Below are 25126 nucleotides of genomic sequence, written 5' to 3' on the forward strand. Positions count from 1 at the left end.
ACGGAACTACCAGGTCCAGAGGGAAAAACCAAAAACACCTGCACATACCCTCAACTATTCTTATGGCCACTGTACTTACTCCCTGGGAACTTTCTGAACTCGTTACCCCTGGGTACATGCTTTGCACAGCAAAACCGAGCCCCGACTCCGACTTTCCTCCCCAACCTCGTGAAAAGGGAGCAGGGCCCGGCTGGGGGGAAAGGAGGCCCAGCAGGTGAAGGCTGAATCAGGTCTCCGGTGGCGCCCTGCGAAACGCCACCTACGGGAGGCCCGGGTCCCCCTGCGGAGATGTCCTCTTTGTCTCAGAAGGAGGTCTGGTCACAGCCAGACTCCGAGGCTGTGAGGGCCCCTGTGTTGGCGGCACTGAGGGAGGATGTGGGCGCTCATCGGGCAGGACCTGGAGGACTGGGGCATCCTCATGTGGGTCGGCGGGGAGAAGGTTGAGGAAGCCCGTATTCACCTGTGTGGAGAGGACTCTAGGGTTCTGGGGCTCAAACTCACAACTCGGTTCTCCTGCAGGCAGGGTGGGACTTCCAAGGCTGCCATACGAGGGGCTGCGTGACGGCGGCTGCAGTTGGTCCACTCACTCTTCCAGAACATCGATGGACACCAGCGTGACGGGCACGGTGCCGAGGTGAGGACGTGGCCACGACAGACTCTCCCCGAGCGGAGGGCCTGGAGCCAAGGTTCCCAACCGGGGCGCGTCTGAACCTCGGGGAACAGGCGGCAACGTGTGCAGACATTTTCCGTCCCCGCTGGGCACGGGGGAAAAGCTGCTGGCATCCAGAGGGCAGAGGCCAAGAGGGACACTGCTCAACACGCTCCAAGACTCAGGAGAGCCCGCGCAAGGAGCTGTCTGCTCGCAAGGCCAACACAACTGAAGGGGAGCTCTGAGGAAGGGCCGCACGATGTGGGGGGAGGGGGGGGGGACATGGGAGGTGGGGAAGGGCCGCATGGGGTGGGGGGACATGGGAGGTGGGGAAGAGCCTCACAGGGGGACCTCACAGGTGGGGAAGGGCCACAGGAAGGGACATGGGAGGTGGGGAAGGGCCGCATGGGGTGGGGCGACATGGGAGGTGGGGAAGGGCCTCACGGGGCGGGGAACATGGGAGGTGGGGAAGGGCTGCATGGGGGGTTATGCGGGGTGGGGAAAGGCCTCACAGGGGACCTCACAGGTGGGGAAGGGCCGCATGGGGGATGTCAGAGGGTGAGCTGGACATAACAGGACAGGGAGTGGGGCAGAAAGGAGTATTCCAGACAGAAGATCTCAAGTGCAAAAAGGTCTTATGTTAGGAGGTATCATAAATGGTTCTGGAAACTGAGATTCTAGAAATACTGTTCTTTTCACACCATTACATCTCATAGTGTTTCTAAGACAAGGCCTGCCCTGGGGCCATAACCCGGACAGCCGGCTCATCAGGACACAGACCAGAGGCCAAACCAGACAGGAGCTGGAAGAACCATCAGAACCATCAGAACCACTGTGATGTCCATCCTGTCCCACTGCCTTCTTTCTCCACAATCAGACCTCTGGGTTAGCAGAGGCAGGAATCAAAACCTTACTTGTTCCTAGACTCGAAACTAAAAGCGTGACTCAAAATAAGAAACACTGACAAAGCAGACCTCTTCAAAATTAAAAATATTTGTTCTGCAAAAGACTCTGCAAAGACGATGGAAAGACAAGCTACACGCTGGTAGAAAATATTTGCAAAGCACATATCTGACCAAGGACCGGTATCCAGAACATATAAAGAACTCTCGTAACGCGACATTAAAAAAAAAAAAAAAAAAATCAAACACTCCAATCAGAAAATGGACAAAGACATGGATACACCTGTCGCTGAAGACAATCTACAGATGGCAAATAAGTTCACGAAAAGGGGCTCAGTCCCATTTGCCATTAGGGACACGCAAATGAAACCCACAACGGGCCATCACCTCACGCCTATCAGAATAGCCAAAAGAAAAGCTAGTGATCATGCCAAATGCAACCACACAGGCAGAGAACCTGGATAGTTCACACACTGCTGCTGGGTACGTAAAACGGTTCGGCCAACTCTGGAAAGTGGTTTGGCAGCTTCTTATAACACTAAACATGCGGGGCGCCTGGGTGGCGCAGTCGGTTAAGCGTCCGACTTCAGCCAGGTCACGATCTCGCGGTCCGTGAGTTCGAGCCCCGCGTCGGGCTCTGGGCTGATGGCTCGGAGCCTGGAGCCTGTTTCCGATTCTGTGTCTCCCTCTCTCTCTGCCCCTCCCCCGTTCATGCTCTCTCTCTGTCCCAAAAATAAATAAAAACGTTGAAAAAAAAATTAAAAAAAAAATTCTTAAAATGACACAATTATGAAGATGGGGAACATAAAAGCGATTGCCAGGAGTTAGGGTGGGTTGGTGTGGGTGGGTGACACGTAGGGTCCTTAGGATACAGCTCTGTGCTATCCTCCTGTGGTGGTCACACCAATCTACACGGAATAAGACCGCAGACAAGTAAGTGCATGCGCGCACGCACACACACGCACGCACACACACACAAATGAGTGCCTGTAGAAACCTCAGTGAGGTGTATGTTTGTACCAAAGTCAATGTCCTAGCTGTGGTATTTATTGTTGTGTATAGTTACATGACGTGTTACCAGTGGGGAAGCTAGGTAAAAGGTACGTGGGACCTCATTACATCGTTATTTTTTTACCTGTATATGAATCTATAGCTATCTTAAAATAAAGAGTAAAAAACAAAAAACCGTATTTTCAAATTTTTGTCAGTAAACACATGCACCTTAAGACAGATTTTTTTTTTAATGTTTTATTTATTTTTCATAGAGAGAAAGAGAGAAAAAGAGAAAGAGAGAGGAGACACAGAATCCAAAGCAGGCTCCAGGCTCTGAACTGTCAGCACAGGGCCCATTGTGGGGCTCGAACCCACAAGCCATGAGATTATGACCTGAGCCAAAGTCGGTCGTTTAACTGACTGAGCCACCCAGGCACCCCAAGACAGATCTTTTTTTTTTTCAACGTTTATTTATTTTTGGGACAGAGAGAGACAGAGCATGAACGGGGGAGGGGCAGAGAGAGAGGGAGACACAGAATCGGAAACAGGCTCCAGGCTCCGAGCCATCAGCCCAGAGCCTGACGCGGGGCTCGAACTCACGGACTGCGAGATCGTGACCTGGCTGAAGCCGGACGCTTAACCGACTGCGCCACCCAGGCGCCCCAAGACAGATCTTTTTTAAATGTACTTAAATCATTTCCCAACACTGCAAGCACGCTTAAAAACCCAATATTCTAAAAAAAGATACCCAAACTATGTTTTTGCATAATTATGTCTCCTCATAACTCTTTGATTAGTCTTCTTGGCCTCTGCAGACTCCTGAGACAAACCACCCAAGTTCAAATCCCAGCTCCACTACCAATTCACTGGATGACTTTTGAGAAGTACTTCTCTTCACTGGGCCTCAGTTTCTTCATCTGTAAAATGGATTCATAAAACAGCAGTCTCGCCTTACGGGCTGCTGTGAAGAATAAAACAGGGCGATACATCTCAGGTTCTTTGGACAGTTCTTGAGCTCAACCACAGCTGTCTCTGTCGTTATTGCCACTCACTGCCATTATCACGGCAGCTCAAAAGTCCTCGGGTCTCTCCTCCGCCTCTTAAGGCCCACACGCCAACCTAGCTTCATAGTTCTCTCAACTGCAAAATATCCCCCAACCCCAATTTCTAAACATCAAAACAAATTTTAGGAGCTGATTTTTCTATTTACGTGTAGTCTTTTTTCAACTGTAGGCCATTTCCTTCATTTCTTTGCTGTAGGGGGAATTCAAAGGTCTACTAGGTGACTTTATCAGAGCTCAACAGCTGGTCACAAGTCCTCAGGGAAGGTGGCCTTGTGCTCCAGGGAGCAGCAGCCAGGGTCCACGTGGCCTCCACCGATGGCCCTGGTGATGGGGTCAAGAAATGACTGATGGGACTGTGTGACTTTGGAAATGGGTTCAGTTTCTAGCGACTTTCCTCGTGTTCTTTCCAAGACTGCCAGGCTCATGAATAAGAAAAAAAGAAAAAAAATGTCTTCCTACCAGCTGAAACCAAAATAGGGTGGGATTAGACTAAAACAATTTTAAAACAATTTAAAAACCTGCCTCAGTGGTCGAGAGCCTCAGTGGTCCAAGTCTGACTGTAAACCGACTCTCATCTGTTTTACTTGCTTAGATAGGAAAAAAAAAAAATCTAATACAGAAAATGCTTGATGATTTCCCAAAGAAGCCGTTTAGAAATAATTCTGAGCTACAGTGGAAAGCCTATTATGATGGTAAGCAGAGAGCAGAGGTAATACAGGAAAAATACCTTACATTTTTAGCAAGCAGAGCCGACTCAAATGGTTTCTTTTAAAAAAAAAAAAAAAAAAGTTAAGTAGAAAGATGCACTGAAGTCCCCTTATCCATTTTCAGAGAAATTCTGAGATGGGAGGAACAAGTACATACTCATCCCTAAACTTGCTGTCCCTCCAGGTTCTATGACCCAGTTGGTACGAGTACCCCACCCACCCCCAAGAATCTGAGCCAAAAAGTCTGAGAGCCACCCATTATCTTTCTTTCCCCCATTTGTACCATCAACAAACTATCACTCTACCTCTGACACCGTTCCTGAATGGTCTACTCTCTCTACCTCCTTTGCTCCCAGAGTCAAGCCACCAACGTTCCGGAAAGAGGACATTAGTCCCTGGAAGAGAACACTGGGCTCTTATACCCACCTCACTGTCTGTACTACCCCAGTGACCTTGCGGACCAGAAGGGCTGACCAGGAACCTTGGCACCCAGACCAGTGTTAAACCCTCTAACGGCATCCCTCGTTCTTACGATGAAATACAGAGTCCCTCCCACGGCCTATGAGTTGGCCTGCCTTGTGCGGCCTTGGAATTTCTTCCAATTTCTTGGAATGAGTTGGCCTGCCTTATGCAGTTCACAGGAGCAGCCGGGCTCTTTCCAGCCTGTGCTCACGCTCCCCCCTGAACGGAACACTTGCCATCATCCCCCCTCCTTGTGCCTGAGAGCGAGGGGCGGCCCGTCTGTCGCGTTCACTGCTCTCCTCCAGCATCCAACATGGCACATGGGACACGGAGGTACTCAACGTGTCATCAAGTGTTGATGAAAAAAAAGAGCCAGGCTTTCAGCTATCAGCTTAACTCCCTTCAGGTACTAATGTATTTGGGGCAGTCATTTTTCTGAAATGAAATTCTAGACAAGGTTTCGCCACTTTGGCCCCATTGGCATTTTAAGCACAAAAATTCATGGTGGGAGAGACTGTCCGGTGTACTGTAGGATGTGGAGCAGCGTCCCTGGCCTCTACCCACTGGATGCTGGTAACACCCCCTCCCCCAGAGTTGGGACAACCAAATGTCTGGAGACACTGACAAATGCTCGGGGGTGAAAGGGAGGATCATCCTGGTAGAGAACCACTGGTCCAGAGACAAATTAAAAAGAGGTGGTTAGGACTTTAATGCTGCCCACAAAATACCCAACCGATACTTTGTATCACATTGAGCAATAATGCATTTTAATAATTACCCAACCGCCATTGACATCATTTCAGTGGAAACATGCATTCCAGGAACATTCACGAACCACCAGGGAGGGGCTGGTTGGTCCGTCCCGAGAGTCAACTCAGCTTTCTGCATCGGTACTGTAGGTGACGTCTGAGGTCACATCAGTACTGTCTGATGGGAAGTGGCTGGTGGAGAATGGTGGAGAGAAATAGGGAGTTGAGAGAAGAGTTGGGGGAAGGATGGGGTTCCCCGTATCTGGTAAGAACTTCTGTCTGTATCTGGCACATGAAAACAGGAGAGAGAAACCAGAGAAATAAGAGACCGCCTTCATGCTTGGGGTCTTTCCCCGAGACCACAACCGACAGAACCCGCAGGCAGTCTTTTCACGGTGTGGCAAAGCCCAGGAATGGAACGTGAAGACTGAATCTCAACCCAGAACCAGCTCCCTGTCCACTGCCAACCCCTTTGACTAATGTGATGCTGCTGACATCCTCGTTTTACCTGCCACACTGCAACAATATTTTCAATTATTGGTTAAACTGCAGATGCCCCATGAGTCATTTAAATAAATCTCACATGTATGAAACAGTCAATTGTGTTCTCAGAGCAATTCCCAGCTGTAAAAATAGAGCCACACAGAACATATTTTTTTCTGCAGCTAATTGAAAATACTGCACATATAATGCATGATTTAAAGCACCCAGGAGGAATTCCAATTTGCATTCCCTATTTTAAAATGTACAATCAAGCGCTGTCTTAAAGCGCCCTGCACGTTTAAGTCAATATTGCTCGCCTGAAGCCCCAACCACTTCTAAATTTTCACACTACAAATTGACGGCTGAGGATTTTAATGCTCCGAGTGACTTTTAAAACAATGACTTCAATAGAGCTGCGTTTCCTGAGAAAGCACTCAGACTTGACTGGTTCAAACCTCACAGCCCAGACAAAATTCCCAAAATGGTAGCGAGATGCCCACCAGGAAGAAGGGACTGTGTGTAACATCCTTCGCTTCGGAACCCAAGCTGTGATCTCTTCAATGCCCACAGGACTGCTCTGGAGTTAGAAAGGAGGCCTCGATATTCTTGATGGTTGATCAAATGGTGGTTGGCACGGTATGTGGCAATAAAGAAAGGGGTTGTCAAAGTAACAGGTGCCAAAGAAGGAGTGCCCAGACTCTCGGGGTCTGCAGGAAGGGGGCTGCAGAACTCCCGATCATCTTCCATTTCGAATAGAGTTTTAGAAGTTGCACAAAATACTCACACTACTTCCTACCCAACACCACACGGTTCCCTCGGTCCTGCGCCCTAAGCAACACACAATGACAAGGGTGACCGGCAATGTGGCAACAGGCGAGTGATAACCAAACTGACGAGGAACTAAAAGCGTCGGAATTTAAAGTAACAATGGACGCTCGACATACAGTTATTGAAGGAATGAAGGTACCACTCGCAAAGTAGTGTTACTCCTTGGATATGCGAACCTTTAACCCCTCGCGTTCGTTCCACAAATTAGGAAACAGAATTGAGAAGTAACGAAAGGACTCCAAAATGATCTATTTTGATAACCTGTCACCAAGGGCTAATGTCTCATATTACCTGTAATGAGGACGTAGACATCCCCACCACTGGAGGATAAAGGCATCTACTGTGCGGAACTGTGTTGACAATTTTTAGCCTCCTGTGCTGATGGTCCAGGAACTTCCCCACAGGCCATTTGGAACAGACCCAGGCTGAGTTCTAGGACTCGGGCCAGGCACCGTCCCGCGTGCTTTCATAAGAGACCGATCGACCAACCTTCCCGTAGCCAGCGGGCTTCCCGCGGAGCTGCTGTTGCTGTGGGCAGCGGGCTAGGTGGCTAAAGGGCCAGCTTCTCATTCTTCCATCTCTTGGGAGTGTGGTAACCGTTAGCCTCTCTGATCTGCAACATTCCTGGGGCTCCTGATGGAATCCGAGCTTTTCCTCTGTGCTGCATGCCGGTGTCCCCCTAAGTGATGCCATCGGAGGTAGGGGGTGGGGGAGGGCTGGGGGACAACTGAAAAGTCAGCTTCTCTGACAACATGAAAATAGAACACGGCAACATGTGGTGACCCATCCTAGGTTTTTGCTTCTCCCTTGGGCACCGCTGGGTACATATTTACAATCCCTTCTTCCCAGGGAAACAAGAGGGAAGGCAGGAAAGGGCTGAACTTGTATTGCGGAGCCTGAGAAGGGGAAGGGGACAGCCACGTGGCTCCCTCAGACTCCCGACACGCCTCCAGGCCCAGGTGGGTTCACGGACAGAGTTCAGAAACGAAAGGCTCAGGGCAAAGAGGCAGGCAGCAACTTTCCTGCCCTCCCTCCGGATATATGAAAGACCGTATTAAAAATGGATTCGGTGGTGGATACAGAGCCGTTATCTTCCCTTCTTCATTAGAGGATGGTAGGGCTGCTTTGATGGTAAGTTTCAGTACCCCCTGAAGTGATCCTGGGATACCTGGGCACACTTTCATCCCTTCTTCTTCAGTTTCCCATCTAGTTCTGGTGAGTAAGCTCCCTCTTCACCCAGGCTCGGCTTAAGAGATCCAAAGAACCCCATTGGAGTCCCTCAAGCGGGGCGTTTTCAGCATAGATTACAAGCGAAATAGTTACACAGAGGAGGTTGAGAAAGGGTAGGAGGGAATGGTTGCCTGGTCCCCACATTTTAACTTCTGGGGGGGGGGGTGGAAACTAGAGGAGACTGATATCTTCAGAAATAAATACACATGTTATCTACAGGCACAGAATCTAGAAATACTTCTGAAGTGGAAGAGGGAACGAGGGATACGGAAGAGAAGATAACTAAGTTGGAGAAAGGCTCCTTTTGCTATGATGGCTGAAGTTTTGCTCACCTCTTTCAGTACAAGAGAGGTAAACAAATAAAATCTCCAAGCAATATTTTCAAAGAAGCCTCCTCTACATTTACGTGTTTATTTCTGGCAAGCAACCACCAAACCAGCAAAGTCCTGCAAAGCTCGGAAACCGTCTTAAGGGATGGGAAGTAGGATTTCAAGCTCGGCTTTAGCCGCCCAAATAGGTTCTTCCTTTAGCCCGACTCAATTCCTCTTGCCGAGCTCCCTCCGAATGCCTTCTGAAGGGACGTGGCGGGGCGTGCGTTCAGCTATTTCACAGAAGGAACCTGTGTTGGCGTTAGTACAACTGGGGGACAGGCCTGTAGTCTAGTCCCGGGCCTGCCTACATCGGATAAATTGCGTATGCGCTCTGTGACTCAATGACAACCCCTGTCTTCCCTCCCATACCTCCAAAGGTTGCTCTGAGGGTCATGTAAGACATCATCCTGGGCGATGAGGGGACAATTCTCAGGCTCCACGCACCCTTCCCTCATAAGACCAGGCTTTTAACTTTCCCCCATCCAAAGCTAAGGCCCAAGAACAAGGCTTTCTGGAATTAAAAGTCAATGACTTCATGAAAGCTCTCCTTCTTACCTCTGTCTAACCCCTGCTGTAAGATGTCGCAGGGAGGAAACTCTAGGGATGGAGGGGCTGAGCATCTTTCTGTCACGAAGGCAGTTTATAGGGGGAGAACCATCTCCCAGTTTCTCAGAGCCAGTCACAGAGACCATGTTCACGAACAATGGAGGCTGGCGAGTGGCTGGCTGTGCGGGACACGGGTGGAGAGAAGGGCATTTAGAGAGCTCCTACTGCGTCCACAGCCCTGTGAATGTGTCATCTCACCGAATCTCACACGAGCCCTCCCGGGTACAGCTGAGGTAACAGAGATGAAGAGAGACTGACTGATCTGCCCACAGCACCCAGTGAGAAACCACGTGGATATGCCCACAAGTCAGACGCGGCCGGAGGCTTCTGCCAGAGAGGACAGAGCTGTCACCTGCCTCTTCCTTGTCCAATCCCTGGGGTCCTTTCGTTTCTGCAGGCAGAGCTCAGCACTGGCACGGATCCCATTCCCTTCTGCTCCCGCGTGGCATTCCCCAGCATTGCTGACGACGCTCTCCAACACTGGAAGGACACCCCTTCTTGCAGGATAAAGGGCTTCATTTCTTTGACTAAGTTCCAGGCACCACATGTGCTTGAGTAGATGGTTATCTCCCAAATAGGACAGACCTCCTCTTTTCCCAGCGAGAAGGTCCCCAACACCTCCCCCTCCTGCCCACCCAAGGTTTGGTCAACCCGACTAAACAAACTTTATGACTACTATGGGATATCACGTATATTGGGATTTAGAAATAGTACTTTTCTTTCCCTTCTCCCCTTCCACGAAGCAGTTTCACTCCGAGCCTTCCCAGACATCTTCTCCAAGCCTGTCATCACTCCGAGCTGTCTCACAACTTTCCCGATCACGTCATCTCCTTTTCGTCCAAGTTGCCTACGATACAGCACTTTTCAAATCTGTGTGCCACGCTGTCACTGAAAAATCTATCTGAAGCCGTGAGAAGCCTTGCACAGGCCATTGGGACTGTTGCCTTCATAGGTGAAAAGATATACATGATTTCCACGGCGTGTTACTGAGTGTATGACTTTTTCATGAAACCCTCAACAGTCTCCATGAATTCACTTGACAGAGAGCGGCTATCGCTCAGCAAACCCATTTCTTTTGCTTCCCCAACACAGAGCTGGGGCTACGTTTCCTAGCTTCTGCTGTAGGTAGGAGTGTCCATGAGACTGAAACACGGTCAACGAAATGGAAGCAGGACTGCTGTATGGCACTCTCAGACCTGGCCCATCAAAAGCCGCCATATGCAATCAATCCTCCGTGATCTTTCTGCTTCCACCAGCTCGATGCTGACAAGTACCATGACTTTTTGGAAACCGCCTGCTAAATCATATGGAGCCAAAAGATGGAAAGAGGCTGGCTCCTTGAATCTCCAGGATCAGAACAGACATGCCCATCTTGGGATTGATACAAGTGGAAGTCTGTACCACGGTACATATTTGGGTTTATTTATTACGGCAATTAGCACTACCTTAATGAACACAGCATTCAAAATTTGGCAGTTGTGAAGTCATGACCTCAGAAATAATTACTAAACCTGTATTCTAATTCTGTGCCTTTTTCTAACCCTTTTGTATCATGCAACCTCTATGAATGTTCATAATAAACATAGACTGAGGGGATGGCAGGCTTATTTGTCCTTCTCCCTTTGTTCCCAAGACTCATTCATGAGTCTCATCCATCTAAGGCTTTTGGTGGACTCTGAAGAATGAACCTATCATGACCTTTGTAAGTGGAAGATTTTGAAAGGACCCTAATATGTAGCAACGCCCGATTTCCCCAAAGAACAATTCTGGGGAAATTTGTCACTTCATATTCATGCACACAGTTTTCAAATTAGAAAACATGTATTCACAAAAAAAAAAATTATACATTTCAGTGTCTTTTAATGACTTATTAAGGCATCACTTAGACACCATTTTTGCCTTGCATGCCCAACCCAGAAGAGACCAGGCCTGAATGCAGTTCTGTGTTCTCCAGCATCTTGTACCCATGAGTATTCAATGAAAAGAAAAGTTGTGGGGTGCCTGGATGGCCTAGTCACTTAGGCGTGTGACTCTTGATTTTGGCTCAGGTCATGATCTCATAGTCATGGGATTAAGCCTGTGGAGCCTACCTAAGATTCTCCCTCTCCCTCTGACACTCCCCTGCACACACTCACTCACTTGTGCTCTATTAAAAAAACCAAAAACCAAAAACTCAAAAAAAAAAAAAAATTGAAGAAAACTTGTAAAGTTCCACACCTTCCCAAAGTCATCCACTAAAACTTTTTCTTTTTTTTTTCTAAAGACAACTATTCTCTCCTCCACGAAGGAACTACCTGCTTGGATTTAGCCATGGAAAGCACGGAAAGAGACGAAATGGCCAACTCTTATTATTGCTACAAATCAGTAAGTAGCAATTCCACAAAATTTAAAGCACAAAGGGTTTTGTCGAAGGTGGGGTGAAAGAAAAAAGCAAGGGCTGCATTACCCACGAGCGCTAGCTAAGACATTTGTGTTTATCAGCTACTTGACAACATTTCACATCGTGCATGGACATACCTCTCCCCCACACAGCCATTAGGAGCAACTGATATTTAAGAAACTTCTTTGCGTAAAGGGCATTAGCGTTAGCGCTGCTGAGCCTCCCAGACTCCTTGAAAGCTGGGAGTCATTTCATGTGAGAGGAAACTGACACTCCAAGACTGTCCATCACTCGCCCTCATTCTCAAACTTCATGGAGTCTCCAGGGTCCTCATCTACAGAACAATCTTGGGCCACCAGCCTTTCAAGGCTGCCAAGAGAATGCAGGAGGGCAATGCACGTAAAGAGCTTCCACAGCCCACAACTTATGCTGCCACCGTGACTGCTCTGGTCGTCGGGGGTCACACACTGCTCTCCTAGAGTCCTTCCCCACGAGGAGGGAGGGGAGAGGGTGTCTGTGCAGCCTTCCCCGTGATTCAGTCCACACCATCCCCTCCAGTCTGACCTCCCGGACATCTCATTCAGAGCACTCATTCTGGCAGTGAATTACTGACCCAGTGCAGTACTGAGGGTCCATCAGGATGATGGGTCTACTCCAGCGGAAGAAGAGCTTATCACTATGGTACTTGATGATAATAAAAAGCTAAGCGATTTTGAGGTATTTTTGCTACTGCATTGAAATCCTCTACAGAAAATGCACCCCCTTATTGATTCCCCCCACTACAGTCTACCACAGCTCTTGAGCTGTTAAAGTATCACAGATATGCCCTTTCTCTGAAACATGTAAGATCCTCAAAGGTCAACTTGTCTTGCGGATACTTCTGTGTGCCTCAGAGGACCCAGCTGAAAAAACGAGTTCTTAAACCAAACACACCCAAACATGATAGGACGGCCACTTTGAAGTCCTGTGTGGGGCAGATCCATCAAGAGTAAGTCTTGCGGATCTCTTGACTCTCTGGAAATAATCCTCTTTGGGCGGATGGGAGTGAACAACACAGAAGAAAGGAGACAGGAATCAGTCAAGTGACTCTAAGGAATGCACGGTGACTGCCTCCAAGTCAGTGCGGTGTTCTGGGCGCTAATCAAGGATGGGTGACAGGTGATGGCAGTTCTGGCTGCTGTACCCGGACTTGGTGACCGGAGAGGTGACAAATGATAGGAGCAGAGACAAGAGTTCTCAACCTGTCTCAGCCCTGACCTTGCCAAGTGATTTAAGTCACTATTTCCTATGTCCCTGTCTGTGAAACAGGGACAATACTATCCTTCTATACAAAGAAGGGACTATCCTCCTCAGCAACATTTCCTACCTTTGGAAAAGAAGCCCAGAGAGGAAAAGTATTTTGTGGACAGAAAACTACTAACTGAACTGAACCTGGGGGGCTGAGTCGGTTAAGCATCCAACTCTGGATTTCAGCTCAGGTTAAGTAAGATCTCACAGCTCACAGATTTGAGCCCGACAGCGGGCTCTGCAATGACAGCATGGAGTCTGCATGGGATTCTCTCTCTCTCCCCCCCTCTCTCTCTGCCCTTCCCTTGCTCTCACACCCCCCCCCCCCAAAATAAATACACTTAAAAAAAAATACTAACTGTAGAGCTGGGGTTTAAACCCAGGTTCATCTGACTCCCAAGTTCACCCCGTCCAGCAGCGCTCTGCCCTCTCCTCTGTGGGGCCGCCCTGCACTGTCGCTCAGCCACCACTGTTTAGTCTCAGTCAGTCACTGAAACAATGTTTCAGAATCCAAGATCTCCACCGGGAGACACGCAGACCTGGAGTGACTACCCCAGGGGCGAGATTCTCAGCAGAGTGCTGCACACACCCAAATCTCCCTTTTCTCACCTGCCGGCCAGGACTAATTTCTACCTTACAAGGGTGGTTGACATTCAAAAGGCCATGTATAAAATGTGCCCGACGTATCTGACCCACTGATGATCCAGGCTCTTTCGTTTCCTTCTTCCCTTTTGAGCTCCTCTGCAGCAGGTACTGTGGAAAGAACCCAGGAGGATAAGACAGACCAAAAAACCCTTAAGCGTTCCTAACGGGGCAGATAAGACACACAGAACTACAACACAAGGTAGAGAGTGAGATAAAAAGCATGATTTTGCCATTGCACATGTAAAAATATATATATTTATCCTACTCGAAAGAAATGTTAGGCTAATGAGTAACATACACGCACGGGAACCACTGTATTTCCAGCACTTGCTAAATTCATTCACGGTTAGTATGATGAGCACTTTGATATTCATGATATACCACTGTTCTGCACAAGGACAGGTTTACTATGAATACTTTGGCATTCTCTGGCCAATCCTCCAAATTGATATTTTAATTAAGTGTCATTAAGAAATGAACACAGGTTTGGCCTAAGACGATAGGGGTCTATGAGTAAATTAATTTCAAAGACGAGATCCACACCTTCAGGGAAAGGAAGGTTTATAATTAACTCATCACGCAGAATCCACCTCCCTGGCATCCCCTGTCCCACTGTCCGAGCAACAGTTCAGGTGTGGGCAGGCTCTGGGTGCTGTCTAAAATCCCAAACGGCTCTTTGCCTGTAAAACCCGAAAGTCTCCTCTCAGTGGCAGCAGAAAATACATTTCCTATCCGGGAATGTTTGCCGAGGTTAGGTCCAACGGGCATCGAACCCTTCTGCACAGCGAGGGAATCAAAGCATAATTACGTGACCGTGTGTTTTAAATACATTCAGCGTGTGTTTCAAATGATTATTTCTAGGTATCTGCATATCAATGGGTGGCACTGCCCACCGGACTTTCTCACAGCCTAAAAGACAAGAACAAAAAGAAGGCTCTGGATGCTACACTCGCAAAGGCCACAATATTAAACCAAATAATGTTTCCAGGCTGTAGAGACATTTATTGATTCTTCATAACTAACATAAAAAAAAAAAAGCCCCCAACCTGACAGCGCTAGCCTGCGGTGTGCCCCCAGGAAGAACTGGTAACACAGCTGTTTATACATCCTCACACAGGGGGGTGGGTAGTTTATTTCACGCACCTGCCATCCTTTGCTGCATGGCCAGTACCGGAAGAGGTGGAAGCCTGCAGAATGCACAGATGACCAGCCGATGGCTAGGAGTACTGCCCGCCCAGAGCGTTACAGGTCTGGAAACCAAGCACGCGAACTCAACAGGGCGAGTGAGTCATTTGCTCGATCAAAGACACCACGCGAACGTGCGTCCCACAGGAGTGAGGAGCTCACCTGGACTCCTGGGACGGAGGGAACCCCACCGCCACATCATTTATGCTCTGGAAGTCAGCTCCGTTCTCGTCCCTGTGCTCAGCACCTGAAGTATACGGCCCACTTCATCCCCACAGGCTTCAGACGGGGATACCTTCATGCCCAACTCACAAGTGAAGAAACTGAGCCTCGGAGAAGTTTAGTGAGTCATCTGTGGCCTCCTGGCCTCTAGCTAGTGACTGACCGAATTGAGATTCAGACCAGTCTGTGGGCCTCCAAGCCCTTCCAAGCCCTTCATACTCTTACTCACTACACTGCGCAAGGAGACGAGGATCGGAAGGGGAAGGTATGCCATTTGGATGGGACAGATTTTTTTTTTTTTTTTAACGTTTATTTATTTTTGAGACAGAGACAGAGCATGAATGGGGGAGGATCAGAGAGAAGGAGACACAGAATCCGAAACAGGCTCCAGGCTCCGAGCTGTCAGCACAGAGCCCGACGCGGGGCCCGAACTCACGGACTATGAGATTGTGACCTGAGCCGAAGTCGGCCGCTTAACTGACTGAGCCACCCAGGCGCCCCGTGGATAGGACAGATTTTGAACAAAAGACATACATGAAAAAAACAAAACCAAAAAACCCATGAAACAGAAGTTAAACCTCAACCAGTGTCCTAAGCTCAGTCTGTACACGTTTGTGGAGTTCAATTAGATATCTTTCAAAAGTCATGTCATACTTGTTCTTTGGTGATGTGGACTTTTATCCAGCTCGGCCTAAGTTATTCCCTCGGACTCCGGGTAATGCACTCTTACCTTTCTGAGCCAAAGGTCAGTACTAATTTTAGAGTTGGAGTCCCAGGGAAGAAACAAGTGTCTAAGGAATAAACTGGGTGGGGAGCAACAGCCAGAAAAATGTGACTTCCAACAGAACACACAAATGCTAGCCTCTTCCCATCTGGTGAGTTTTGGTTGTGTTACTTAAGGATCCTATGCAGCCAAGCGGGAACATGGGTCCTTCTGCAAGGACTCACGGAGTTTCACGAGAACTTCTTTTTGAGAAGTTATAACTATTGACGAGTTCTAAATCTCTGAAAATTCGTGGTATCAGCTCAAACAGCTCACACGTTTACACACCTGGGTTCAGACTCTGGCACTGACACACACACACACACACACACACACACACACACAGGCTGCACGTCGGACCATGGATACTTCCGCAGCACATGCCTTTCCCAACCAAGCCGGTGGAAAGAACACTAGTATCTGTCCTACAGGCAGGGATGAGGCCCCAGGAGGCCCCCGACAGCCTCTGCGGACTGAAAACAAATACTAATGGCAGTGGGGGTAATCTGCCTGTCCAGCACACCCCATCCAAGGCTCTTTCCCCTCCTGACCACAGGTCTAAACATGTGACTCAGACTCTGCCCAATCAGAGTATCCCATTCCCCTCACCACAGCCATTGGTCCAGAGAAAGGCACATGACCCGAACTGAGCCAATCAGAGTACCTCCCTAGGATTTTTCCAACTGGCCTGGCAGGAAGCGCCTCTTTCCTCTTGGTCATTGAGGCTGTTGGGAGGTAAGCCTGAAGCTGCCTGCGCTTTTGCTTTTGGAGAGGATGAAGACCGCCTGCAAAGAGACACGGAGGGAGAGAGGAGAGCTCTAAAGCCCCGAGTCTCTGGTTTCAGTCCAGGGCCAGAGACACCCCTGCCAATTCAGGATCAGCAATGTAAGCCAATAGGTTCCCCCCTTGCATGCCATGTCTTTGCATCATCTACTTTTTTTAATGTTTATTTATTTTTGAGAGAGAGAGAGAGCATGAGCTGGGGGAATGGGGGAGAGAGAGAGAGACAGAGACAGAGACAGACAAACAGAATCCGAAGCAGGCTCCACGCTCCGAGCTGTCAGCACAGAGCCCGACTGGGGGCTCCAACTCACAGACCGCGAGACCATGATCTGAGCCAAAGTCAAGGGTCAGACGCCTAACCTACTTACTGAGCCACCGAGGCACCCCTGCATCACTTATTCTGATAGGGATTTCTGCATTTGTAACCGAAAGACAATGCCGTAGTTAATAGCTCATATAATCCCAACAGTGATCAAATTCTCAAAATAGTTTCCGTCCTAAGTGGAGTCCTTATTTCAAGAATGAAGAATAAATATAGTGGAAGCAAACACTGCCATTATTTATATAGCATTTTCTCAAAACAAAGGAAGAGAAATCTATTTTCATTTGCGGTCACCTTGGTTGTTTTCGAGTGGGCTTCGTATTTGGTGTTAAATTCTCTCACATACCACACCCACTTCCAAGATTTGGTCCCTAAAAACTTGGGCGAAAACAAGTGGTTATTTTTTCTGTAGCTATATTAGCTGGCACTAAGTAGAAAGGGAAAGTGTGGGGAGAAAGTGCTGATGCTATTTTTGGTATGCTCTTAAGAGAAATTCCCCAGGTTACCAGAGTTCTGGCTGCAGCCATGGGGGGAGGGCATTACAAAAACAAAACAAGGTACATTTACCAAGATGTGCAGTCACTACAAGAAATCCTTTCTGCCTTTTCATGGGATTTTGGTTTTCCCCTGTTATAGCAAAACCTCCTCCACATTATCTTTCTCCCACGAATTAACTAATAAAAATAGAAAGGCACAGTGGATTCCAATTCTCAAATTATCCCTTCTGAAGCAAAGGGCAAAGGCTGAGGTCAAATTGGAGCAAGAGCATGAGGTGTTCCTGCGCTGATCTTGACCTAGGGCGTCCACCCCAACCGTTGAAGGAATTCAAGGATGAGACAGGGACACGTTTGTCAAAATGCAGAACGGAAGCTGCAAACAGAGGATTGCTTCGGCTGGGTGTACATCCCCATGCACAATAAAGAGTCCCAGGAGGAACACCAACCTCTCTGCCCTGGGCTTACATCCAGACCTAGAAACCCAAGAGCAGAACAAGGGAAGAATCATTGACTATGTAAATAGACTTGCCCCGTTGAGTGAAAGGCAGCGTTTCTCAAAAGAGAAACAAAATACTACTCTTTCAGTGTTCTTACCTAAATTGTGAGCTTATACATAAGAAACCACCTAAAGATGTAGTTTATTGCATTTGAATCCACTCCACACCTAAAGGTATTTTATTATTATTATTTTTTAACCCAATGCTGATTTGCAGATCAGACATGCAATCTACTCATGAGGAAAGATGGTTCTGGGAAGAGAAGATAGGCATATTCATGGGTGGAGAAATGGTTTACAAAAAAGATCAAGTATAGGGGACCCAATGTATTTAACATTTTTATAAATGCCTTTAAGTGGGAAGACCAACTCGATCTTCACGCTGGCCCTCAATGCCATTTCTGAGTACAAAGGAGCCAAGCTGGATGATTTCAGAGACTTAGGAGAGAGGGATAAGAATTTCATGTAGATGAACACAAAACAATGCATTTAAAAAAATTCACCTAGATCTGATATATTTAGGAGAAAGCTGGGTCAAAAAGAAAAATAAGTCAAGAAGTTACATTTTTTTTTTTAATGACATCTTTGAGATCATAATTTCATCACACCCATTGTATAGACAAAAAAATTCAGTCCTGGAGGACTAACTATACAAACCCCTGGCAGCACAGCCCAGACTCTCTCCCAACTCTTCTCATCAAACTTGACTGAAGACATTAGCCAAAAAAACTACCAAGGGGGTGGGGGAAGTCAGCAAGAGGGCAAGCATTACCGCCACCGAAAAGGTTAACGGAAATAAACCAGAATGCATTCTCTCCTACCTTGTACAAACCACAAAACAGGGAGTACAGCCCAGCCAGTGGACCTCAAGGAAGGCTGAACCAAGCCAAAAGAGGTTCAGATGAGGATAGCTGAAGCGAACGTAGAGACGGAAGTACTTCTGGGTTAGATTTTTGCTTTTCTTCTAAGTAATGTTCTATCTCAAAAGTCACGAGGAATCAAAGATTTTCTTGTTTTTAATTTTTGCTTTTTTACATTTATGTATTTTTGAGAGACAGAGCACAGGTGGGGGGAGGCCAGAGAGAGAAGGAGACCCAGAATCCGAAGCAGGCGCCAGGCTCTGAGCTCTCAGCACAGAACCCGACGCGGGGCTTGAACCCACAAACCACGAGATCATGACCTGAGCCCGAGTCGGACACCTAACTGACTGAGCCACCCGGGCGCCCCTCCCCCCCCCCCTTTTTTTTTTAACGTGAAGAAATATATTTAATGCAGAAGTACCAGGATAAGAGTGGAGGTCTGGGGGTGGGGGGGAGGGGAGAGGTCCCCTTCAAGCCCAAAACACGAGCACTAGTTCATAAACCGTGTAGTAAACTTAAGAAATATAGAAGTACGGTTCAGTTCAGATATCCGTTAAGTGCCTTTGGGTCATGCACCACTGGCTGGTGCAAATGAAGCTAAAATACAGGAGGCCTTCATTGCACTTAGAGTCTAGTGGGTAAAATCTGTAGGTATGACACAGTTACTGCCATCAGAGAGGCCTCCACGGGGCAGGGTTTACATGTGTATGCACACTCCACACATGCCATAGAGGGCTGGGGATAGTGATTTTCAGGACAGACTTTTCTGGAACAGGGGACCATGGACCTGAGTCTTAAAAAGGGGGGAGTTAGCCAGACAGCGAACCAGTGAACGCAGAAGGTGGAGAGAGAATTCTAGGCAGAGGTCCAGTAGGAGCAAGGGGGCCTGGGCAGCCCCGTGGGGTGAGGAGTCTGCAGGAGGTCAGTTTTGCAAGAACATAAGGTTTTGGAAAGGCAGGGCAGGGAGGTGGGAAGAAGACGAAGAAAAGTTTGACTCTCGCGTGTCATCACAAAGGGCCAGCAATCTGAGGAGTTGCTGGGGAGAGTGGCAGAGCACTGTGGCCAGTGCTCTGGCTGAGTGCTGAGGAGCTCTGAGGCACGACTGTCCAAAGAGTGAGCCCGGGAGCACATGGCCGGACTCTGGATGCCATGTATGAAATGGGGCCGCCACGTTCCAGGGGCTGAAGGGTCCCAGGAGAGTAGGGAGACTGCAGAATCCACCCTGTCCCGTCCACTCCCAAGGCACTTGTGAGGAAGGAGGAGGGTGGTGAGGTCTGTGGACACAGTTTATAAACAGTGGAGACTGCATCTCGACCCAGGTGAGGCAACACTACGATTCACCACCCTCCCTACAGAGGCTCACAATCGTTTTTTGAGACACTGAGGTACGACACCTTATAAAGACAGTAGTTTACCTTCCAGTTTGAGACAGCTAACCTGCGACACAATGGAGCCGCTCCTCCAGAGTCAGGGTTTGCCCCAAAGGCAAGAGGGAGGCAGAGTTTTCATCAGGAGGGACACAAGCAGGGGTGCCTGGCTGGCTCAGTCCCTTAAGCATCTGACTTCCGCTGAGGTCGTGATCTCATGGTCTTGTGAGTGCGAGCCCTGTGTCGGGCTCTGTGCCGACAGCTCAGAGCCCGGAGCCTGCTTCGGACTCTGTGTCTCCCTCTCTCTCTGCCTCTCCCCTGCTGGCGCTCTCTCTCTCTCCCTCTCAAAAATAAACATCTAAAAAAAAAAAAAAGGGACACGAGCAGATTCGGACTTGGGGCACTGGATGAAAGTCATCCCAGCACATGTGGGAGATGGCTGGAAGGGGTGCAAAACTAGGCATAAGAGACGTGGCAGGGTGCCATATAGTTAGGCACCAAGGATTCACAGGCTGTCGATGGTCTCCCAGCCTCTGGGTGCTAACTCCAAAGCCCACAGGAACCAGGAAGCTCCTGTAAATGAGGACCACAGGTCCAGAAGAAACCAGGAAGGAAGCCACCTTCAGCGTAGTTGGGCAATGGAAACTCCATGCCAGCCATGGGTTGCCGCGTGGGATTGGAGGCCTCATGTTCCTTCCGGGTCTTCTGATTTTTTTCGAGAAGCTATAAATCCAGGCGACATTTTAACATTTCTGATACGAACCCAATTTTTGTACATTTCGTTCAGGCCAACAACACATCTGCCCCCTGGAAATGGCACACTGGCTACCATTTTGCTGGTTCTGGACCCTGAAGCAGGGCGGGGCCACCGTGACTAGAGCAGAGGTCTGTGGAACTTCTCACCGCGTGGAGAAACAATAGGACCTGGTGACTGCATGGGGGGGCGGGGGGGGGACGGTGGGGTGGTGCTGGAGGAGTCTGGCATTACCAGGAGGTTCCTGCTTTAATACCCTAGTGACTGGCCGAGCCACCACCACCAAAAAAAAAAAAAAAAAAAAAAAAAAAGAGAGTGACAAATTTTGGCCAACGATGAAATGGGTATGGGGTGAATGGTGATAACTTAAATCAATCAGTCTTAGACACATGGTGGGGTTTTTGTTTGTTTGTTTGTTTGTTTGTTTTTGCCTACAGGGCACAGATAAGCCACCAGACTGTAGGCAACTAGCTGGAGACCCCAATCTGGGACTCACTTTGTACTGGAGATACCTGAAGCTGTGGGGAATGTGGTTCATCCAATGACTCTACGTAGAGCAGAACGGGGGTCAGGGCAGAGCCCTGGGTAACCTCAGGAGGTACTAGAGAGGCAAGGGAGGCAGAGGGAAAACCAAGGGGACATGGCAATTAGGGAGGGGGGGCAAAAAAGGTATCAGGAAGGTAGGAAAGGTCCGCATCCAATGGCGCACGGAGACTGAGAGAGAATCTGCAGGATCACCATTCAGGAATCACGGGGTCTTCTCCTACTCTGGGGGGGCCTCTGGCCAGCTTGCAGGGAGCAGAGAAGAAGAAGGCAGCGACTGGAGAAGCGTTAACTTGCTTAAGAAGCCTGGGGAGACACAGTGGTCACTGGGGACAAGGTGGGGGTGCAGGGAGGAGCAGGGCTATGGCATTCTAAAAATACCGTTCAATAAGAGTTCACAGGGAGATACTAGGCAGTGCCACTTGGCACGCCAAAGAGAGGCCTTCCCTCTAATTTTCCCTAAGTTCCCTGCCCCAGCTCCTATGATTCTGTCCCATTTATTTTATCAAAGCAGGATTACGTTTGCTTTTCGTCTATTTCCTCCCACAAGAATGGCCATTCCAAGACAGATGCCAGGGACCCGCCATATTTGCCACATCAGGACCAAGCAAAGCACCTGGACACAGTAGATGCTTACGAAGGTTTCTCGGGTGAGGGGGTAAGTTCGGAAAGGTTCGCAGGAGGGAAATGGGGTAGGACACGGAAAGACTTTAGCTCAGTGGCCCCTACTTTCCTGGTAGAGCCGGCCGCGATGTCACCTGTCACACAGGAAGGAGGGAGGGGAAGAAGTCTCTTGCGTTGAGGAAGAGTTGCAGTGGGAGCACCGGTTGGCCACCTGGAAGGCAGGAGCTTGTGACTGAGACGCTCAGACAATGAGGTTCCTGATTTCAGAAGATGAGGATCTCTGAGCGAGGGCAAGACTTGGATGTAGTCAGGGGACTCCGTCGCTAGAGTGCATGGAGGTAACCTCATTTAAGATGGTCACAGAAGTGGGACTAGAGAGCGCGCCCTCCATGGACTTTGGGACCCGAGGGACAGAAAAAGCCCAGCCAAGGGCCCCCAGGCCGAAGGAGAAGGACTGGTTGGCAGAAGATGGCCACACGGAGGGGTAGGTAGGACGTGGCTCATGTCCAACTCTAACACCTCAATCTCTGACTGGTAGTTAATCACCCATGTGCGGAACTTAAAAACTAATGTCCCTTGGAGACTGAGTCATTTTTGCCCTTTTAAAATTACACTAACGTGAAGTTCATAGGAGGCGGAGATTTTCGGCTTAAATTCACTTTTGTTCAGAATAAAATAAAATATGGAGGACATCTTTATGACCTTCAGTAATTGCCCCCCCCCATAGTACAATATTTTCAAGCGTCATTTTAATACAGAATCAAAATTTGAGAGTTGAAAGGATCCCTAGATTTTTTGGGTTAACACCTTCATTTGCATAGCTGAAGAAAATTTTTGCTGAAATACTTGCAAACAGCAATAATTACTGATTTAGATATGCAGACAGCATTGAAAATATCTTCAATGTTTGAACTGTGCTTTAGATATACAAATTAGCAATGCTTACATTTCTTCCAGTTATCTCTGTTCAACTTTGGATAGAAAATCTCTAAAGTACAAAATTACCACGTAAATTATTCCTGAACAGTTCAGAAAAGTCAACTGCTTCCCGGCTTGAAAGCGGACGTCAAACCTTCAAACACCTTTTTATGTTGGTGCTAAATATAAGCGCGGTCTCTGCAAAGTGGCCAAAGCAAGACACGGCAGCGTTTGCGATTTCTCAAGAGACACACACGAAGATTATTTTTCGTTCATTAAAACACTAAAACCTTCAATAGCGTCTCCCATAATACCTGAAGGTGGAGTGCTATCTTATGTAATAGAAGCCCTCCATCCCCGCTCAGTTGGGAGGCAAATTAAATACCTAATTCCGCCCAGAATTCCCGAGTACTTTTACCTTACCTGTAGCCACTGATCGCTGCCTCGATTCCCATTTCTACAGATGGTGAGAATGGCAAAAATCTGCTCCATGGGGCTGAGTTGGTTGTCAGAGGCCAATTTAAAGGCTCTGCCCCAAACCACTGGTCGCCCCCACTCGGCTCGGCCAGCGGTAAACACAAGAGTCGGTTTGTCTTTTCCCCATCGGGCAGCGCACACGCCAAGCACGGGGTGGGGGGACGCCTGCCTCGTACCTGGGTACCTCAGGTTCAGGGTCACCGGCGCCAGCAAGGATGCGCCGGCGGAAACCACGCGGGCCCCGGGGCTCCCCGGCTGCGGGCACACCTGGACGCCACGGCCGTCGCGGCCCCTCCTCGCCCTGCCCGGGTCGTCCTCGGGCTCCCCGCGGGCCGGGCGCGGAGCCGGGCGCGCACGCAGCCTCGGCCGAGGCAGCCCGAGGCGGGCTGAGAAAGTTCCTCCGCCTCGACGTCGCCGCCCCGGGGCCCCGCTCGCCCGGCTCGCCCCGCTCGCCCCGCACGCCCCCCGGGCCGGGCGCAAGGTCGCGGAGCAGGGCGGCGCGCTGAGCTCCGGCACCGTGGCCGGCGCAGGGGGGTGGGGAGAGGGGAGGAGGGACCCCCGCCGGCCGCGCCCCTCCCGCCCCCGGGCGCCCGCAGCCCGTACTCACCGCCCCTCGCTCGGGATCTCCAGGTGGCGGCGGCCGAGGGCGGCGCGGCCCGAGCCGGAGCCGGAGCCGGAGCCGGGTGGCGGCGGGGCGGAGAGTCGGAGGACGGAGAGCCGCGGCGGCGGCGGCGGCGGCGAGGCAGGTCCGGGAAGCGGAGAGGCGGCGGCGCCTCCTGCCCTCGCAGCGCAGCCCGGCCGGCCCGGCAGCCCCACAGCGCGAGCTGGGCGGTCGCGGCGGCGGGGGCTTTATCGCCGCCCGCCCCGCACCCGCCCCTTCCTGCCGCCCCCGCCCCCGGCCCGCCCCGCCCCGCCTTCCCGCCGCCTCCTTTGTGTGCCAGCGGGCCGCAGCGTCCCCGCGCCCGCACGCCGGGACGCCCCCACTCCGGCCGCGGCCGCGCGGAGGCCGCCCCCCAGGACTCCACGTCGCGGGGCTGCGCCCGGAACGCGCCGGAGGCCGCGCCGAGCCCGAGGTGCGGCGCCAGCCCCGGGCCGAGCTGCACGTGGGTCGCCGGGGTCCGGGTGTGGGTGCATGTGTGTGTGTGTGTGTTGTGTGTGTGTGTGTGTGTGTGTGTGTGTGTGTGTGTGTGTGCGTGCGCGCGGAGAGGGAGGGACCCTAGGGCTCGCGGCGCGTCCCGGGGATGCTGGCAAGTCGTGTTGGCTGCACCCCTCCCCCCCACCCCCGGGAGGAGACGGGGCGGGGTGGGGGTGCCCCGGGACAGTGCCCACGGGCGGGGTGATGGGGGTAACGATGCCGGGTCTCGGCCTGGGAGGGGCAGATGACCCCGCGAGGCGCTTCGCAGGGTGCCCCACAGCCGACTTCTCCTAGGTGGGCCGGTCGCCGGAGGCAGATGGCAGACAAGGGAATCCGGAAATCTGGAGTCGTGGCTGCGGTGACAGCGCGAGGTACCCGCAGAGTCCTGGGAATCCGGCCCTTCCCCAATCGCTAACTAAAACTGCTGGGACCTTGTGCGCGACAGAGGCGCAGACCCCAGAGGCCCGGAGTCGTAGCACCCTCAGGCTCCCAGCTGCCTTACCTGGCTTGCAGTCCTCCTTTGCGCCAACTTGGGTTTGTGGGGACACAACTTTAATGACATAAGTCCTGTTGCCCTCAGTGCAGAACCCGTGCCAGCAGGCCCACGGCCCCAACTGTGAGAAGGAAATGTGGCGAATCTAAGACACGGCCGTGAAATGAGGTTGCGTCTACTGATGAGAGCAACTTGGATGATCTACACTCGGTGTGTGGGCGGCCATGCTAGACGGTGTGTGCCTGTCGGGGTGAAGGAGTCACTTTCAAAAGTGTGAAATCTGGGCCAGCCTAAGGGTATTCACAGCCTCTCTTACAGAGAAATATGCTAG

The 25126-nt window shown here is 50.2% G+C and overlaps 1 protein-coding gene across 2 annotated transcripts in view; it reads right to left on the minus strand.

The window, feature by feature from the left end:
* Window positions 1-23993, minus strand: part of SERPINE2 (serpin family E member 2) — a 61682-nt gene extending 37689 nt beyond the window's left edge. Inside the window, exon 1 of one of the 2 annotated variants that reach the window (XM_027049334.2) lies at window positions 23775-23993. The gene's annotated coding sequence lies outside the window, so the exon portion shown is untranslated. Of the gene's footprint in view, window positions 1-23343; window positions 23542-23774 lie in introns of those variants that run through there. The other variant, XM_015086617.3, reaches the window with a different exon arrangement.
* Window positions 23994-25126: the final 1133 nt, after the last annotated feature.

This window comes from Acinonyx jubatus, chromosome C1, assembly GCF_027475565.1.
Source record: "Acinonyx jubatus isolate Ajub_Pintada_27869175 chromosome C1, VMU_Ajub_asm_v1.0, whole genome shotgun sequence".
NCBI classification, from domain to species: Eukaryota; Metazoa; Chordata; class Mammalia; order Carnivora; family Felidae; genus Acinonyx; species Acinonyx jubatus.